This window comes from Monodelphis domestica, chromosome 6 (genome assembly GCF_027887165.1).
Source record: "Monodelphis domestica isolate mMonDom1 chromosome 6, mMonDom1.pri, whole genome shotgun sequence".
Classification (NCBI taxonomy): Eukaryota; Metazoa; Chordata; class Mammalia; order Didelphimorphia; family Didelphidae; genus Monodelphis; species Monodelphis domestica.
This window is the reverse complement of record NC_077232.1, coordinates 228,163,356-228,183,252: the sequence shown is the minus strand read 5'-3', so window position 1 is coordinate 228,183,252 and position 19,897 is coordinate 228,163,356. Positions and strand designations below refer to the sequence as shown.

The window sequence follows — 19,897 nt, the reverse complement described above, 5'->3', positions numbered from 1 at the left end:
TTTATTCCTTCAGGAGACTTTTTTTTTTTCAAAGAGAATCTGCAACTACCTGCCTCCTCTGCTGACACCGGAGGCCAGAAGACCAGAATTTCTTTTTGTAAGTTCTTATGAACTTTCATGAAGGGTCATGCAAATAGATTTTGAACTGGTCCATTACATAAGCAAAAATCCAAAGTCCAGTAATTAGGCTCTGGCATCTGGCTTTGATTTTCTCAAAAAAGGAAGGGAAAAGGCAATGTTTAAGGAAGCAAAGATCAATTTTCAGAACTGAAGTGTGGATAAAGTTGGCTAAGGTCTATTGAGGGAAACAGTTCCTTTAGTGTATGGAATGTGTTCTCTGTGAGATGAATCAAATGGCAGCTCGGATGTTAGGGTTCATTTAGGTTCAATAACTGAGGTAGTACTAGCCAGGAATGAAACTACTAAAGTTAAGAAAATAGAAAGGACCTAGTTTCATTATCTTCCAATAATGAATAAACAGGGAAATTTTACCCAATTGAAATTATTGGAAATTAAACCAATTTCTATTGAATAATCATTAAACATAGAAATCAGATGAATCTGGCAGTTTAAAATAATATGAGAGTGCAGCTGGGTGACTCAGTGGATTCAGAGCCAGGCCTAGGGACAGGAGGTCCTAGGTTCAAATCTGGCCTCAGCCACTTTCTAGCTGTGTGACCCTGGCAAGTCACTTGATCCCCATTGCCTAGCTTTCTTCTTCTGCCTTTGAACCAACACACAGAATTGATTCCAAGACGAGGTAAGGGTTAAAAAAACAAACAAACAAACAAACAAAAACCCAATATGAGTCATATTAAATCTGCCAGAGAAAGAAATTCAAATAGCATGATTGTCATGATCCCTGTGAATGACAATAACAGAATAAGCTGTCAAATGTAAAAAATAAAAGTATTTCAATATTGGCATAAAACCTTGTTAGTTATAAATTTAAGATGCAGTTTTACATATTTTGTGGGAAAATATTTGATCTTGGTCATTTTTTCTATCATGTTATAAACCAACCAGGTCTTTTTTTTTTGATAATTGTGATTTTTATAATTTTATAATTTATCTTTGTTTTTTTTAAATTTCTAATTTTCTTTCCCTTTTCCCTCTCTTCTCTCTTCATCCTTCTCACTCTCTTCCTTTAGTCATCCCTTTATCATTTCATTGCTTCTTTCTTTCTCCTTTTATTTTTGCAGTTTTCCTGCATTCTTCCTTCCCACCCTTCCCTCTTTTTCTTCCATTCTTACTGTTTCATTTTCGTCTTTCTCCTTCCCTGTGTTCCTTCACTACCTAACTGAAAAAAACTGACTTCTATTCATAGGAAACCTCATCTCGTACTTATGTTTAAGTCTCCTTTGATTCTCCTGCACCAACAGACTTCACTGAAGTACTTACATTTAAGAATCTTGTTGTAAATCTAATTCATATGGGTGTGTTTCAGATCCATTTTCTAAACCCAGGTAACTGTTACTTTTAAGACTCCGTTGTAAGAATTCTGAAAATTGAAATCGATTTTTCTCCCCTCTGCTTGTCACATGATAGGTAAACTCACAGCCTGAGTCACTGCTCCATCTCCTGGAAGTGTGCGTGGCTAGCAATATCTGGAGACAGAATTTCTGAAGTCACAAACTTGGAGAACAACAGATACATATGCTGTTTGAAATAGCCTTCTGTGACCAGTACGTTAAGAAAAAAACATTTTTCCATCCATGTGAAAGGTGTAAACTTGTTCAGAAACTATCAATGCCTAAGCTTTATGCATTTCCTCCCAGGGAAAATTCTGTATCTAAGTCCATGATTTCTCCATCCTGCTGACATGCCAAATATAGTGACAAATCTTAAAAGAAAATGGAGAATCTTAAAAAATCCCAAATTATGCCACTTTAAAATCTGTAGTTACTATTTCCATTCAACAATGAGATTTTCCTTGATTTTCTAAAATAACTTTTTCATTCTTCATTGCAGTCAATTATTGAGTGTCTGGTTTTTTCTTTCTTTTTTTTTCTTTCTGTTTTTTTTTTCTTTTTGGACTAGATATATACTCTTATTGAAAATTATATTTTCTACTTTGCATGTTGGTGTATTCACTTTAATTTTTAACATATTATTAGGAGTAAAATAAGATTTGGGGTTATAACAGAGAATAGATGAACTTGGAATTCTTAAAAGCTGTAAAGTATTAAATCTTTCCTAGTGTATAAGGGGGGAAATTACTTCCTCCCTCCACTTCCCTGATATTGTGATTCTATTATATTATACCTGGTTTCTACCCTAAAGACATAATAATGAAAAATGTTTGTATAAAAATATTCACAGACATGCTCTTTGTGGTGGCAAAAAATTGGAAAATGATCAGTTGTTCCTTGATTGGAGAAAGGCTGAACAAATTGTGGTAGACGACAGTGAACAAATACTATTGTGCAATAAGGAATGATAAACTGCTTATTTTCAACACAAGCTGAAAAAACCTTCAGGAACTGATGCGGAGCAAAATGAGCAGAACCAGGAGAACAGTGTACACAGAGACTGACATACTGTGGGATGATCATATGTAATCAATTTTGCTCCTAATAGGAACGCAAAGATCCGGGACAATCTCGAAGGATTTATGAGAAAGAATGGGAGTAGATATGCAGAAGAAAAACATCTGATTAATCACTTGTTTATACAGGTATAGCATTTTGAGTTTTTGGTTTTAAAATATTACCCTATTGCAAAAATGAGTAATATAGAAATAGGTATTGAGTGATAATACATTTATAACCCGATGGAATTGCTTGTTGGCTCTTGAAGGAGAGGGAAAAGGGGAGCAAAAGAACATGAATCATAGAATCGTGGAAAAATATTGAAGTAAAAAATTAAAAATATATCATGCCTGGCATCTCTACTGAATTTTTTTTACTTCAGTTTTTATTCTATCACAGAATGAGCTTCAACCACCTTCAGATTACTGGTTTTGGACTTCAGCATAAATGATTGTATCACTACTTCTTTCTACAGCTTGATAGGCACACTGCCCCTGGTGGATCCTGTGGTTTGTAACAGTATCATTCCAATACTAAGTGATTAGGTTAGCCAACTAAAGATTTCTTCCTTGATTTTTTAATTTCCATTCTAAGATCCCCACTGTGACATATTTAGCACCCCAGAGAGGCTGTAGACTGTCTTACTTCATCCTACCTCACCCCATTCAATTTGATTCAGTTCAATTCTACAAACATTTACTGTGATCCTTAGAGTAGGGTAAGGTTACTTCATAATGATTTTTTTTTAATAGAAGAAAAAATTCTGTGGACTATGAAGCATTTTGGAATTATAATCAATACTTTCCTATTGCTATAGGAAACACAAGACATACTCAACTGTTTTTTCAAGATGACTGAGAAAGGGCTGTTCTGATTATATAAATAGTCTAGTGAATTTAAATTGACACATGCTACAGATGTTTTTCATTTTCAAAAAGATAGAACACAACAAAATTAATTTCACTAAAAGTATACCAATGGTGATTTTGACAGTTTTTGTGATTCCAGAAAAGGATGTAAACAAAAACAAAAAACTGGAATCTTTTGTTACCTCTGGATGATTGTAATTAACATGATAAAACATCATATAATGAAAGATCAAGAAAGGAAGCACTTATTCATTTTGTTCTTTGTATTCTAGCTCAGCACAGTGCCTGGCACCCTTAAAAGTCTTTGTTGATAACTGATCACAAAGACCTGCAGATACACATGGTACTTGGGTGCTGTGCCAAATGTATATGGAAGCCAGAATGAAGTCTTAGAAATTTCTTTTAAAATGAATACAATCTACAGTTATTTCTGATATCAGCCTTTCTCCTCATCATTTGTCTCTTTCTCATAAAAAGTAGATTATAAAATATATAGGGAAAATAACTAGTCATTTGAGATTTTTGTTTATTGGGATGAATGGAAATTTATTCTGTAATATATTTTGTAAGTTCATGCTCAGTCCAACTTAAGTGTAGGTTCTGATTGATTAAAATGCTTTATTCAATAGTTTAAAGAAACACAAATTTTTGTTGGGAGCTCTCCATGTTTGCTGATTTTTTTGAATGATTGGCTTGCAGCCAAAGCACTTATCCTGCTATTCAGAATATATTGTCAAATACCAGATAACTGCACCTAAGAGTCCTTAATTGCTAATTGTTCCTAATAACTGTTTAGTACATAATGCAAACAATAATACATGGTGTCAGTTTGAATTCCAAGGTTGTTATTCAATCCCAAGTTTCTGCTGTGTTATGTTCTCTTCCTGTGTTTAATGATGTCTGAAAAACCCTCAGAGGAGTAACAAGCTAGGCTTGGGTAAGGGGCAAAGTCTGTATTAAAATGAAAAAAAAAATAAACAGATTAGAAGTTAAAAAAATAGACAAGTAAATCAAACTGACTACAATACAAAATATCCTAAAGTAGGAAATCAAGGAGTATGTCTGTCCATCCCATTATGCTACCCTTTTAGCTCATCTATCATTGATTGGAACTACAATAGAGATTATGAGAGATCAAAAGTCTTCCTCTCCCAGCTTTTCATGGGATCTACCTTCTCCTTAGGTGGGTTAAGAGTTGGCAGGATATCCAGTATCCAAAATAACATCCACTGGGTATCTCCCACTTCGCAAATGCCTGGGCTGAAGTTGGGCTAAATTAGATGTCTCCTGTGTGGGTGCCCCAGAGACAATGAATCAAAGTCTCATGCATTCAAAGAAGGGCTACCAGCTTTTTTTTTTAACTCATTTTTTTCTTTTCAATTAATAAGCACTTATTATATATATATATGTATATATATATATATATATGTATATATATATATATATATATACACACACACACACAGGGTGTATGGGGTGTTCAGGGAGGGGTAGTATCTCTGGTATGGAGGGCTTGTCATGACCTCTTAGGGCAGCTCTCCAGCCTCTGACCCCCACCTGACACCCAGCTCTCACTTGTGGCTCCCAGTAGCTGCTAGCATGCGGCAGCGGCCACACCCCGGGCAACGGCTTCGACAGGCCGGCTAAACCTTGTGAGGGTAGCCATCGGGTCGTTGACCCCTGGTGAACCAGGGCTTTGCTCACCCAGCACGTGAAGACTGCTGCGGCCGAACAGACGGAAGAAACCAATAAGAAGGTTCAAAGGCTGAGAGGGCGACGCAGCAAAGCACTGTGGAGTGCTCAGGGCGTGTTGGAGCACAAAAGACAACACAGCCATCCAATGCAGCTGAGGAAGTCTCCAGGTATAAGGACATTTTGTCCCACTGGACCCAGGCTTCCAACGCCAAGAGAGTGGGACTGACTCTGTGCATTGACTTTTCCACTTAAATCTCTTTCACGGACAAGTGTCTTTGTGCACACTCATCTATCATAGATGAAAATGTACAAAGACAATCGTCATCCTCGGTTACCAAGAGACTACTACTAATTTTGTCTTTCCTTTCAGACCTTCCTCAGTTGTAAAAAGAGGGGGAAATAAAACCTTTGAATCAGGTAAAACAAGTCCCTACAATAGTCACATCCAGAACTGTATATTTTGCATATTTTGTGTATATTTTGTATTTTTGTATATTTTGAGACTATCACCTGCCTATTAGGAAGGGAAAAAAAGTTTTGTTATTGGTTTTCTGGAATTGTGGTTGAGTCTGACATTGATCAGAGACCTTAAGTTTTTCAAAAATTGTTTATCTTTATGAGGTCATTAGTATATAAATCATCATGGGTCTTTTAAGAAAAGAGGAAATCATCTCTGGGGCAAAATAGAGACTATAAGAAATGATGAGCAGGATGAATTCAGAAAAACTGAGAAGGACCTAAATGAGCTGATACAGAAGGAAATGAGCAAAATCAGGAGAACATTGTACACCATAACAGAAATATTGTATGATGATCAATTGTGAAAGACTTATATAATAATGATCTAAGACAATTGTAAAGTACTTCAGATAAAAAATGCCATCAACCTCCAGAGAAAGAACTGATGGAGTCTGAATGCAAAAGGAGGCATATTATTTTTTCTCTGTTATATTTGTGTGTTTTTTTTAGGGGGGAGATTGGTTTTAATGAGTATTCTTTCACACTATGACCAATGTGGAAATATGTTTTGCATGATCATGCATGTATAACCTAGATCAAATTGCTTACCATCTCAGAGACATTGAAGAGAAGTGAGGATGATAATTTGGATCTAATAATTTCAGAAAATAGTTTAAAATTATTTCATAGAATCGGTAAAAATAAAACATTATATTATTAAAATAGCCTCTAAGACTGATTTGCTCTAGTACAGAGAAACTGTATCACAGGCAAATTTTCCTCGATCTTTTTTGCCTCCTACTCACTAAAATAAAGAATACAGTACCATATGGAAGGTTGTTTACTATAAGTAGAGGAACAACGAAGAAAAAAGCAGAGTAGCTAATAATACCTCAAGTGTTTCTCTCCCTCTTTTCTGCTTGGGATTTGTGAAACCTTTCCAAAACTTGATGTTTAAATGTCTCCTGCCCATTTAGAAGGAGGGATCGATTCCCTTCCATTGGACAATTGACTAGAAGTGTTTCTTTGTTGATTTGGTCTCTGCCAGCTTCTAGAAGAGACAGAGAAAGCTGGAAAAGTAGTGCTAGGGAAGAAGAAAACTCATCTGAGCCAATGTGAATAGTTCTGAGGAACAGAGAGAGAAGAGAGGCAATGAAATAAATGGGGGATATTTTAAATAGAGGAACAGGTGGATTTTGTCACATTGAGAATAATTTCCCGTTCCTAAGCCAACAGGCTTATAGCCAGATGTGGATTGGGACTTATAGGTGAGAAATAATAAAAATAATAGCTAGTATTTATACAGCACTTTGGCAGCTAGGTGAGGCAAAAAAAGGTTTCAATACTATTCCATATTTTATCTCATTTGTTTCTTATAACAACCCTATGAAGTAGGTGCCATTATTATTATATTATATGGAGTCTGGAACACCTGAATTCAGATCCTTACCTCAGATACTAGCTGTGTGACCATGGAGAAATCATTTAAATCATCTCAGCATCAGCTTTTTTAAAATTATATTTGGGATCCAAGAAGGTAATATATGTAAAACATTTTGTAAACCTTAAAATACAATGTTGATGTCAGCTAGTATCATTGTTGCTTTAGCAGCAAGGATAAATAATTTTTTAATTCATAAAAACAAATTTTTAAAATGGACAGAAACACTATCTTGATGATATTGTCAATTCAACAAAATTTGGTGGGTAGCCATTGTATTTGTGGTACTATATCAACTGAGCCTGTTTGTGTGGAGAGAATGTATATAAGAGATGTTCTAAAAGGACTTGGCAATAAATTGGCTATATGCAAGGAGTAAAAGAAGGCATTGATGATGCCAGCCTGGCTACTGGTGAATGGTGATGCCCTTGACAGTAAAAAGGAATTTGGAAAGATGAGAATGTTTTGAAGAATGAAAATGAGTTGTTTTGAAGATGTTAAGTTGAGAAGCTTGTGAAACAACTGGTTCAATATTTTCTATACTAGGATATCAGTAATGTAAGGATGAAGGTCAAGAGTGGAATTTAGGGCTAAGGAAATATATCTGAGAATTATCTGTGTAGAGTAGAGGTGGATTGTTATTGAAGACATGGGAACTGAGATGATCTCAAAGTGACAAAAATGTTGAGGGAAAAGAGGTTCAATGACAGGTCTTTTGGTGACTCCTATAGTTCACAAGCATGCTTTAGATGAGGATCAAGCAAAAAAGACAAAGAAGTATTTTGAAATAAAGCAAGAGCATTAGGAAAAAAAAACAGTGTCATAAAACCTAGAGAAGAAAGACTTTATTGGAAGAGGGTGAATGACAATTTTGCAGACTGCAGGAGGGTCAAAAAGCATAAGAAATGCGAAAAGACACTGGACATGACAGTTAAGAGATAATAGGTAATGTTGGGGAAAGAAATGTCATTGGATAGATGAGATCACAAGCCAGACCTGTGAGGGTTTAGAAGAGTGAGAAGAGAGGAAGTAAAATCAACAACTATAGATAGCTTTCTCAAGGAATTGAGTCACAAAGAGGAGGCGTATAAAACCTAAACTAGCAGAAATAGACCAAGTTGGATTTTTTTTTTTTGAGGATAGAAAAGATATGAGAGTTTGGAGGCAACGAAGAAGTAGGCAGTGGACAAGTTGATATGGAAGATTAGTGAGAGTGGGAGTGATAGAGGGGTCATTCTGATGGAGAAGAAAGGATGGAATGGGATCAAGGATTTAGGTAGAAGGTTTGATTCAGCAAGATTCTCTCTACATGAGAGAAATGATGGAGGAGATATGGGGAAAGACATCTGAGTGATGTGAGATGAAGAGGAGAGAAGGTAGAGCTCTCAGTGAATGGTCACAATTATTTTTACATAAAATAACAACAAGGTTCTCAACTGAGAGAGAAGGGAAGGGACTTCCATAGAATGTTTGAAAAAGGATGAAAACATTTGGTATATAGTCCCTGTCGTGAGTTGGATGCTGAATGGATTAAGATGGAATAAAAGGATTGACTTATTCGAGTGAAAGCCCATTTGGGATTATGTGTCATAATTTTTTTAACCATTTAGTTATGGTTTTTTATTCTGTTCAGTAACACATTAGAAGATCAAAGGCGGAAGATGGTGGGAGTAATCCAAGACTGGGGCTTGCCAAAGCTTCATCATTATTAGAATCATAGTGCAAGGGACTCAAATGGAAATGTATAATAGAAAACAAAATTGGTGCATGCAAAGATCAAGCTAGAAAAGGGAAAAATCTGTAGCCAGTACAAAGACAATGGCCTTCTTAGGACTAATCATTTATTACTGAAATAATGTAGAACTGACTATATTATTCCCTGATGTGTACCCTACCTTTTCTGCCAGCTGCCAGTTTTCTTTTGCCCTCAATATTTATTATAGAATTACTAAGAAAACCACGAAAGACTATCCTTTACAGGCATACCTTGTTTTATTGTGCTTCATTTTGTTGGGGTACACAGATATTGTGATTTTTTTCACAAATTGAAATTTTGTAGCAACCCTGCATATAGCAAGTCTATCTGTACCATTTTTCAATAGTATGTGTTCACATTATGTCTCTGCATCATATTTTGGTAATTCTTGCAGTATTTCAAACTTTTTCATTATTATTATATTTGCCATGGTGCGCTGTGATCAGTGATCTTTGATGTTACTAATATAATTGTTTTGGGGCTCTACAAACCATACCATTATAAGAAAGTGAACTTAATCGATAAATGTGTGTCTTTTCACTGTTCCACTGAACTGGCCTTTCCTTATCTCTCTCCCTCTTCTTGGGCCTCTCCATTCCCGGAGACACAACCATATGGCAAAATATTACATAAGCATGATTAATAAAGCAACAATAGGATTTTTGAGGAATGACTCCAGTCTTGAAAAAAGTTCTAATATGAGAAAAACTCATCAAACAACATCACACATTACAGAGAAATCTTTCCTGAAATATTCAGTCAATTCAGAAAACTTCATTATTGTCTCATTTTAAGAAATTACCATAGTCATCCTACCCTTCGATACCCACCACCCTGATCAATCAGGAGTTATCAATTTTGAGTCAAGACTCTCCATTACAAAGAGATTGCAACTCTTTCAAGCCTCAAATGATATTTAGCTTTTATACATATACATATACATATATATGTATATACGTATATATACAAAGGCACAAAAACCTACAGACATATATATATATATACACACATATGTATATATATATATATATATGTCAGGAGGGCTGGGGGAAGACTTAAGGAAATCTAGATTTATTTCATCCATTTCACATTAATTTTCTATCCTCATACTTAAACTTCCTTCATTTTTAAAAAATAAAAATTGCTATATTGTTTCTTTTTTTCTTTTCTTTTTTAAGCCTTTGCTTTCTGTCTTAGAACTGATATTAACTATCAGCTCCAAGGCAGAAGGGTGATAAGGGATAGGCACTTGGGATTAAATGACTTGCCAAGAGTCACAACAATTCTGGTATGTTTTTAAATTAAGATTATTGAATAATTTGATCAGATGAGTGTAAGTAGTAAATAACTTCCCTTTTTATCATGGAGGTAAATCCTAGTTCACTGTGGATGACAGAATGTAGAGAACATTATGATGTAGTCAAATATTATGAGAACTCCTGGAGTCGAGGCAGTCTGTCTGTAAATTATTTGAATTGATACAGATATGTGTGTATGTGTGTATTTAAATCAGTTCTTGAACTGTTATACATTTGGCACTATGTAGACAGCAGGTTTTTAGCTTTAAAGTGCCTCATAAGGTCGTTTACCATTATCATCAGCAGAACTATACATTTTCCAATCAAATAATCAGGGCCCATAACTATGAAAGGATGTTCTTTTTGCAAAACCTCATTAATAGGGAATTTGTTTTAAATTGAAACCATTCTAGAAAGTTCAGGACATAGAGGGGCATATAGAGATCAAGCAGGGAAGGATGCTCAATGAACACAAAATCAAAGTTTCTTCCTGAGGAATGCCTTTTATGTGTGGTTTTTCATTTTTTGAAGCATTATTGTTAACAGTACAAGGGTGAAAACCCATGTCTCTGGAGTCGCAGGTCTTGAGGTTTTCCCACTAGTGCTGCCACAATAAAATGACAGGTTTCTGCAATAGCTGCCAACCTCTCCGGCCCAGAGCAGATTTTGAGAGACCCAAGTTATCCAGCTCAGTTATAGGACGTTGCCAAAATAAAGCATGTAATTGACTCCATTCTGTGACTTGTAGACAGGCAGTTTTGATGGGAGTTTGAATACTGCAAGTACCATAGACAAGGGCCTTTGAGACAGTCATAAATTGGTGACATCAGCCTGGAGTAGTCGATCCAGGTGTGCATATGAGGTTGTTGAAGAGTCAGTGCGAGGAGATGGTGAGAAAGAAAGTGAGTTTCAAGTGGAGATTTGATTGCTTAGCGTTTGAGGAGATTTTTTTTTTTTGGAGCATCTTCAATGTGTTTGGCACTGCACAACACATCTGAAGTGAAATGAGATCAGCAAGGTTTATACATTTACAAAGAATGGTCTAGAAAAATAAATAGAGAATAATCATTGGAGCTGACATTGGTATGTGGAACCCAGGTTTGGCAAAGCACTTTCTTAGTAGATTGCTTGATAGAGTTTCTTTAATTATCCCCATTTTTCATTTGTGCACACTGAGGCATAAAGAAGATCAAATGACTGGATGAAAGTCAGTATCAGAGTGTAAAAAATAGACTCGAATACAGAACTACAATCCCCACAAGCCTTTGCTCCACTTCCCCAAAATGCTTTGTAATCTCACGGGAATTCTGAGGTGGGCCGAGATGGAGGAAGGATTTAAGCTGGTTGCAAAGGTTTTTGGGGCTTCTTTTGGACTTCCGTTTTGGAGCAGATGTGTCTCTTCCGTGATGTAAGGTTATCTGGCCTAGGTACGTGTTTTTTCTTATTCTGTATCTTCTTTAATCTTTAACCTTTAATAAACCTCTAAAAAATATAATATTCCTTGCAGAGAGAAACTAATTTCTATCTGCCTCAGTCTCCCCATATTCCTAAATTTTAATCTTTACAAGAGGAAGAATTCAAGCCTTGGTCTTCAGCCCACTAACAGAAGCTACTTCAATAGCTGAGAATGAAAGCAAATAAAAAGGTGCTAAATGGTCTCTAACATTCCTACTGAAGGGATACGGATATATGTACCCATAGACATTAAGAAATGCATTCTTGGTAGTCTAGTGGTATAGTTGAGTAAGTGCTAGACTTGGAATTAGGAAGACCTGGGTTCAAATCTCACTTCAGGCCATTATTACCTTTGTGATCTGGAGCAAGTCACTCACATATATTATCTTCTTTGATCCCAAATATATAAATTAAAAAACTGATGCCAAGATGATTTAAATGATTTCTCCGTGGTCACAAAGCATGTATCTGAGGTAAGGATCTGAATTCAGGTGTTCCAGACTCCACAATGGATGAATTGAGTTAATTCTACTAGACTATACTACTAGACAATACTACAATTTTTAAGCAAGGATAATTAAATGTCAAAGATTTTAATTTCTTTTCTCTTTTTAATCCTTACTTTCTATTTCAGTATCAAGTCTAAGACAGAAGAGTGGCAGGGCTAGGCAGTTAGAGTACAAGCAAGACTTGTCCAGGGTCACATAGTTAAGAAGTATCTGAGGCTATATTTGAACCCAGTTCCTCCCAACTTCAGGCCTGTTTTGCTATCTGCTGTGCTATCTAGATGCCACAAGATTACTCCTATCCTTCCTTTATTCTGTGGCCTTGGTAAAAGCTGAACTGAAACTCCATGTTCCGTTTCTGGAAGGAAAAAAAGCTAAAAACTCTTTTATATTTTTCCCAATACTCTCAGCAAGGTATGAATCAAGCAAGTAATAAGTTTGCCTTGGCATATCATCTTAGGCTCGTGTTTCACACTATTCTGAGGAATGATACTATCATTCCCTTACATGTATTGGTGAATAATAACATAAACAACACAAAACTGAGGCTTTCTATCTCCCCCTGAGCTAGAGCTTGAGAGTGGCTTAATTATTTTATCTGAAGCATTTTCAGACTTAAAACATCCCCTTTCCCTCCATTTAATACTTAGGACATCCACATTTCCACCATTTCCAAAACACAAGACAAACCCATATTGAAATCTAAGTATGTGTATGTGGAGGGGTAGAGGGAGACAAATACACACTCTGAATAAAGATAACCATCTCAGATTAGTGTATTCAGAATTCAAAGTTTTGAAGACTTACTAGGTGCCTTTAATTGAAGACTTACTTCAATTGCCTTGTGATTACTACTAATACTTACTAAAAATTGATATTTATATAGTAAATTCTCAAAATCATTAAATATACAAATTGTCATATTTGAAACTCATAATGCTTTTTTTCCAGAAAACTCCTTACTTTCTATTTTAAGACTGTACTAAATATTAATTTTAAGGCGAAAGAGCACTAAGGGTAGACAACTGGGGTTAAGTGACTTGCCCAGGTTCACACAGGTAGGAAGTGACTGAGGCCAGGTACTCATGGAAACCTGGCTCTCTATCCACTGAGTCACTTCACTGCTCCAATAAGTTTTCAAGGTAGGTATAATTATCCCCTTTTTACAGGTCTGGAAACTAAGGCTCAGATTGATTAAAGGATTTGTCCCTCTTCTTAGAACTATTAGATATTAGAAGTGTAACTAGATCTTTTTTTTTTTTTGTATACCAAACCTGTACTTAATCTACAATGCTTCTCTATGCTTTGGCCACATCAGGCAATCCTTCCTGTCCCAAACATGCCATGCACTTTTCTACATCTAAAATTTTGGCAGTCTTGCCCTTGGAGCCTATAGCATCTTACCATTCCCTCTGTCCACTGAATCCCTTGAAGCCAACATAAATTCCATTTCCTCAATAGGGTCTTCCCTGATTCCTGTTGTTGGTAACAACCTTTCTCTTCTCCGGTGTTAAATTTTGTTCTTTGCTTCTCGGATGTATTGAATCATATTCTATTTCCCATTATACTGATCTGTGTTTGTGTCTTATCCACTGACTCTGCCAGGAAGACTTACAAAGCCGAAGGCAAAACCAGCCCTGCATACAGTGGCCTCGCAGCCTCATGAGGGGAGACAACATATACATTTGTAAGTATGTATAAATACATAGCAAATAGGTATATACAGTGATTTGGGAGATGCTAACAACTGGGCAACAATGAATGGCCTCATGTGGACATGAGATAAACCTTGGAGAAAATGTCATATTTTCATATTTTAAGAAAAAGAACAGTGAATGAGTACATCCTCGGCATAACGGACAACACCTGCTAAATCATATAAATAGGAAATGGAGTTAAAGCACTAAGAAGATCAATTTATCTAGACTTCTAGACTGGAAGACTTTAAGACCCATGAGGGCTAAGAATGATTTTCTTTTCTTTTTTTTTTTACCTTCACCTTCACCTTCCATCTTAGAATCAATACTGTGCATTGGTTCTTAGGTAGAGGAATGATAAAGGCTAGGCAATGAGGGTTAAGTGACTTGCCCAGGGTCACACAGCCAGGAAATGTCTGAGGTTAGATTTGAACCCAGGACCTCCTATCTGGGCCTGACTTTCAATCCACTAAGCCACTCAGCTGCCCCCTAGGAATAATTTTCAAGTCAATATCCTTCTATTTCTTCCAGGTTGAAGCACTAATCGCAATTCATGATATTTCTTGAATCTATTTATTAAGAATCTTCTGTCAGTTATGAGATGTAACATGGAGGCTGTGTGTGTGTGTGTGTGTGTGTGTGTGTGTGTGTGTGTGTGTGTGTGTTTGTGAGAGAGAGAGAGAGAGAGAGAATAAGTTTGTTTATAACTTAAAGAAATGTAATTTTCCACTAGCAATCTTTATACTCCTCCATTTCTGCCATTTGAAATGTTGGTGCCTCCAGTCCTGCCACCTGGCTTTGATGAAATCAGCAGGAGTTTCATGGCTACTCCTAACAGCAGTAGGTCTTTCCATGGCCTGAAACTTTAAAAGCACAGGAAGGAAGAGAGACATGCGATGACAGCTGGAGAAAAAGGGTAAGGGAAAAAATGATGGAAAAGGGAGAAGGAAGACAAGCAACAAGGTCTGTAGCTGAAGAAAAAGTAGATGTCTAGGGGAAAAAAAAGCATGAAAAGACACGTAGGGCAGGGGCAGATGCCTAAAAGTTTTGACCGTAACTCAGAAATTACAGAGCTGCTGCTAACAACTCTTAAAAAGATATAGTCTAAAGATGGCCAAATAATGAAAATAAAATACCATTATGTTGGTTAAATAAAGCACTATATTAAGATAATAATAAATTGGGGGGGTAATGAAATGTTAATTTGCTTTCAAGTGGACCTTCCTAATTGGAAAGACCATATATGTACATATACAAAGTGATGAGCATCACCACAGAGAAATAGATACACACATACACATATTATTTCCTCCATTAGTATCTAGGACTCTTGAAAGTTTTAGCATTTTTCTTTGTATTTCTATTGCTATTGACACTGCCTGGAACTGAAAGAGCTTAACATTTGTGGATTAGAGGGCACAATAGAAACTGAATACATAAACAAGGAGTTATCAAAGCTACAGAAACCAAGAGGTAGAAGGGACTTCATGGGCCATTCATACTGTTTGAACAGGTCTCTCTCTGAAACATAACCTCCTAAGTGGTCATTTAGCATTTTCTGGAAGATATCTGGACCCCAGTAACTGAAGGAATGACTGTGCCACTTACTACTTGTGTGATGCTAGGTGAGTGAGTCACTAAACCTCTCTGGACCTCTCTGCCCTTATCATTAAGTAAAAGACCATCTCTGGGGTCCCTTTCTCCTCTAAATCTACCTTTCTGTTGTGGAAAGGAAACAAGACTGACAGTTTATGGGGGAAGGGGCCAACTGGGAGTGGCAGTTGGGTCTTGTGACTAGCACTTCCTTCCTGCCAGGTCCTTATTGGACCCCTGCTGTTTCCTCTCAGCAGGGGGCATCTCCCTCCCTTGCCTCTCCAAGCAATATTCCCTCTCTCCCTTTAACTCCTCCTTACCCCTATACAAACCTCCCTTATTATTCCCCATTTATCCCCTGTTTTCCAATTCCCATATAAATATTACACTGTAAAACTTTGAATACAAGGAAATCTGAAAAGACCTTACAAGGGGATGCAAACTCTGTGAATGGGCAAATCACTTAACTGATTGCCTAACTCTTGCCATTCTTTTGACTTAGAAATGATACTAAGCCCAAAAGGTAAGGGTTAAAAGGAGAAGAAAGAAGAAGAAAGAAGGAAGAAGGAAGGAGGAAGAAGAATAAGATGACAAAGAAGGAGGAAGAGGATCTACAGGAGGAGGAAGATGAGGATAAAAATAAGAAATGACAAAGAATTTTCAAAAAGACTAAGTAGGACAGACTGAAGGAGTGTTATAATACTTCAGGCATTGAGAACAAGTAATTCATACATAAAAAGGAATTAGGAAGACTAGCTGTTCATATTTATATTCAATTTTTAAAAGGTATAGTATGAAAAGAGGTGTCAAAGATCTGAACAGTCACCTGTTTTGGATTAGGGAGGAGTCTGTGAATCCTTAAAGTAGGCAATTCTTTAAATGGTTGTCACCAGAGAATGTAGAATTTTCCACTTTGCTAAGGTGGAAAACTTTAGGAAAGAACACTTTGAAAATAAATAAAATGCTGGTATATCTCTGTAATCGCTACTGGGGGAAAGTGAGGTTGAGGCTGGTGGATCTCTTCAGTTTGAAATTTGAACTGCAGTGAATCTAGAGGAAACTAGGGGTCCATGCTAAGTCTGGAACCAGTTTAGTGAGCATCTGGGAGTGGGTGGCCACCAGGCTGCCTAAGGAGATACAAGCTGGTCCATATCAGCATAGGAAAGTTTAAATCATCTGTGCTGATCAGTAGTAGGACAAAACCAAGGAGTGAAGGGGATGTGGGGTGTTAAACTTAGTAAAATCCAGTCTGTGAGAGGAGGGAAAGGAAAAGTAAAGGAGAAAAAGGAATAGGAAGAAAGAAATTAAAGAATTGAGAGAAGGGGAAAGTAAGGGAAGGGAAAGAGGGAGAAGGAGAGAGTGAAAGACAGAGGAGAGGGGAGGGATGAAGGGAGGAACAAAAAAAAGAAAATAGTTCTATAGTTTTTACATAGCCATGTTCCTATGGATAGAAGAGTAAGATTATCTGAGTGGCCCATAACAACACACATTAATGAAATGCTCTTTTCTAATTTTTTTTTTGTTAATTTTCTTCTATTTTATGTTAAAATAGTTAATTTTTCCTTAAGGGAAAGAATTCTGTCCCTTTTAATTTTGGCATTTCTAGCACTAAGGAGTGTCTGAAAAAAAATAAACAGTAGATACTTAATAAATGCTTGTTGGTTAACTGATTTTAAATGTTCTTTTTAACATCTGATCTCATCAATCGGTTTCTACTCAATACAAGCAGTTATAAATAGAGAAACAGTTACTTTGGATCCCACTGCTATAATGTCAGAATCAAGTTGTTCACTCAAAAAAGCAACAAGTAGCTCCAGGGATCAACAACTGTGCCTATAATCAGGAAATTATTTAGTTGTTTTCAGTGGCATTGTCTCTTCCTGACCTCTTTCTGGTTTTTCTTGGCAAATATACTAGAGTAGTTTGGCATTTCTTTCTGTAGTTCATTTCACAGATGAGGAACCTGAGGTAAATGGTTTTAAATGACTTGTCCAGGCTCCCAGGGTTAGTTAAGTGTTTGAGGTCAGATGTGAAGACCTCCTGATATCAGGTCCCGCACTCTATATACTAAACTACCTAGCTGCCTGGAGTCAGGAAGACTTTAGTTTAAATGTGAAATAAGATAAACATTTTAGCTGTGAGATCCTGGCCAAGTCACTTCATCTCTATTTGCCCAAGTTTTCTCACTGTGTTGTTGTGATGTTTAATTGGAATAATCTTTGTACAGCTCCTACTAGGTCCTATATAAATGCTTATTGATCATTGTTTACATTTATCTTTATTAAACTTTTATAGCTCTTATCACTTGCCCCCCCCCTTTATCCTCCCAAACTAATTGTGGGCAATGCCCTACCTAGGATATTAAGATTTAGAAATGGCAGAGACTTGGGAGAATGCAGATAATCTAAATGGGAATGTTGCTGGCTGCTGCTGCTGAGGATAATGAGAACTAGGATATACCCCATGCTTTAATGTTCATAAAGAACTATACTTGTCCTCTCCTTATACCCTCCCAACAAGCCCATTAGGTAGATGCTATTATTATCCCTAGTTTACCAACCAGGATTTGAAGTGAGGACTCCTGATTTCTAACCAGGGCTTTTTTCTACTTCAGGACTAGGTAACCCCCACCACTACCTTCCCAAGACTTCTGCAGACCACCCAGGAGACCCCCGGGGAGAAGAGAGAGCCCTGGTGTAATTTAGGAGTGCAGCCAACATCCCGTGAGCCTGGAAGTGTCAGGGACAGAGTCCAGAGTGGCATTCACCCAACCGTTATGTTCCGCCTGGCAGGCAGCGAGATGTCAGCTATCCAAGAATGTGTCATTATAAGCTTGTTAAAAATCAAATCAAGCTACCTATCTATCTGCAAGTGACAAGCATTTGGCATAAGACTGATCTTTTCAGGTAATATTCTAGAAATCATCTTTGAAATGCTCACTTTTTACTCAGTGACATGAAGGCAAGCCTGGCTGCTTCTCCTGCTATTGTTATTGTCCTGGTACTTTCCCACACTTTGTTGACAATGGGGTGAATCACTTCAGTAACTGCCTGACCCAGAGCCCAAACGGTACCTAGCCAGTACCTTCCTTGAGTCTGGGCTTCTCCTTTCCATTTATGAAGAGGAAAAATTACCGTGATGGATACAAGCCGGCACTTGTGATCATTAACAGGGAGTGATTGTCCATGGGTACGCCGTAAAACGGAGCGCGTATTGATTCTTTTTAATGTTAACTGTTCTGAAGTAGTGATTGAAAATTACTGTCGAATTGCAGATAACGCCGGCTGGTCCTCACCCAAACGATAAATATTGGGAAGCCGTTAAGGTATTATTATGTCTGCGCCATTACATTTACCTTAGTGACATAAACAGTTCAAAACAACATGCATTTATCTGTAATTTAAGTATTAGCAATTTGAATTCCTATAACAAATAGCTTCTTATAGAGAGCGTTTTATGCAAATGCACGGGTGCTGGCGCTTTTCGACTTGACTGAACACTCACCGCTCGTCTATGAAATGACTTTTGATATTATTTCAATAGCACCCTTAGAAAATTAACTTCTTTGTGTCTTGAAGAAATCACTCCTGCAAGCATGGGCTGGGGGGTGGGTGGGGGGGAGAACGGGGAAAATATATGTGTTGCCCCATATGTTATCTGAAATAGATTAGATAAATTGAGGCTCAAGTACCAGGGTGCTATTCAACACTCTGCCAAACAGTTTCTTGTTAGTTAATTGAGGAAAATCTACATTATAAACCCATCCCAAAAGCTGTTTAGTTGGCAGCTTACACTTTTATGGACTGCCTATGGGAGGATGTTGATATAGACAGGAAAATTCTTTTGTGGAGATTGAGCAATGGACTCTTAATTTCCTCTACCTTAGACTGGGAGGTATCCAGCAAATACTGAATTTTTTTTTTTTAAGTGAACGGAGAGAAGGGAGGTTGCTGTTAATAGCATCTATTCTAGGGTGGATTTCATAGGAAAATAAATGTTTCTACCCTGCTCTGTCTTTACAGAATATTTACCTGTATACGGTTTATTGTTATGTCTACTCGTAGTGAGTGAAAATATCACTCACTGGATTCATTAAAGAGCTCCTTTTTGTACTCAGAACACTAACTTTTACCCTCAAAGATAGAGGATTTCAGACTATGTTTATATATACTCATAAGTATGCATACACACACAAATCCATATCTGTATGTATATAGAAAAAGATAAAGGCAAAAGCAGATATGTAAATATGTGTATAGATACATATATACATTTAGATTTATCTATTTTTAAAGACAAAAGAAATTCATAAGAGAATACAAGTAGGCATTTTTACTTTTCACTGTATAATTTTATTTAACATGCTCTTTAAAATGTACTTAACAAAAGATCCATTTCCTAGGGACTGATTTTGTTCTCCATTGCATATTAAAATCCTTTTGTTTACTGTTAATTTTTAAGTTAATAACAAATAAAGGTTATAAAAAATAAACATATACTTTTTCTTGATTATTCTATGAAAGTTTTTTAGATAGTTTCTAAAGGAAAAAAAATATATATATACTGATAATGTCATTTTGGCCGGCCTGTGATCTAA

The 19,897-nt window shown here is 36.7% G+C and overlaps 1 protein-coding gene and 1 long non-coding RNA gene across 4 annotated transcripts in view; one reads left to right on the top strand and one right to left on the bottom strand.

The window, feature by feature from the left end:
* TENM3 (teneurin transmembrane protein 3) overlaps positions 1-19,897 on the bottom strand; it is a 3,501,974-nt gene that overhangs the window by 1,938,761 nt on the left and 1,543,316 nt on the right. The gene's annotated exons all lie outside the window — the stretch shown is intronic.
* Positions 15,358-19,897, top strand: part of LOC103099096 (uncharacterized) — a 64,382-nt gene continuing 59,842 nt past the window's right edge. The window contains exons 1-2 of one of the 3 annotated variants that reach the window (XR_468593.2): positions 15,358-16,086; positions 17,915-19,792. This is a non-coding gene — a long non-coding RNA (uncharacterized LOC103099096). Of the gene's footprint in view, positions 16,087-17,914; positions 19,793-19,897 lie in introns of those variants that run through there. The other 2 variants (XR_001622850.2, XR_001622851.2) reach the window with 2 other exon arrangements.